The sequence below is a fragment of the Oratosquilla oratoria genome, chromosome 5, assembly GCF_046742065.1.
Source record: "Oratosquilla oratoria isolate Oo_2021 chromosome 5, ASM4674206v1, whole genome shotgun sequence".
NCBI classification, from domain to species: domain Eukaryota; kingdom Metazoa; phylum Arthropoda; class Malacostraca; order Stomatopoda; family Squillidae; genus Oratosquilla; species Oratosquilla oratoria.
In genome coordinates this window covers 16,903,721-16,904,346 of record NC_134781.1, presented here as the reverse complement: position 1 = coordinate 16,904,346, position 626 = coordinate 16,903,721, and positions in this window count along the sequence as shown.

The following is a 626-nucleotide window of genomic DNA, read 5'->3' as shown; positions in this document are numbered from 1 at the left end:
AGTAGGAGGAGGAGGAGTAGGAAGAAGAGTATGAATAGGAGTGGGCGAAGGAGCAGGAGGAGGAGGAGGAGGAGGAGTATAAAGAGGAGGAGGGACAGGAAGATGTAGAGAAGGAGAGGGAGAAGGAGGAGGAGGGGGAATGACAGAAGAGAGAGAAAAGATGGAGGAGTAGGAGGAGACGGAGAAGTCGGCAAAGAGGGAGGAGCCGGTGGAGAAGGAAGAGGAGACGAAGAAGGAGGTGGAGAAGATGGAAAAGGAGATGGAGGAGGAGAAAGAGAAAGAGAAAGAGAAAGAGAGAAAAAGAAAGAGAAAGAGAAAAAGAAAGAGAAAGAGAAAGAGAGAAAAAGAAAGAGAAAGAGAAAAAGAGACAGAGAAAGAGAAAGAGAAAGAGAAAGAAAAAGAGAAAGAGAAAGAAAAAGAGAAAGAGAAAGAGAAAGGGAATGAAAGAGAGAAAGAGGAAGAGAAAGAGAAGGAGGAAGAAAAAGAGAAAGAGAAAGAGAGAGAGAAAGGGAATGAAAGAGAGAAAGAGGAAGAGAAAGAGAAGAAGGAGAAAGAAAAGAAAAAGGAGGAGGAAGATGTGGAGAAGATGGAAAAAAGTAAGAAGAGAAAAAGAAGGAGGACGAGAT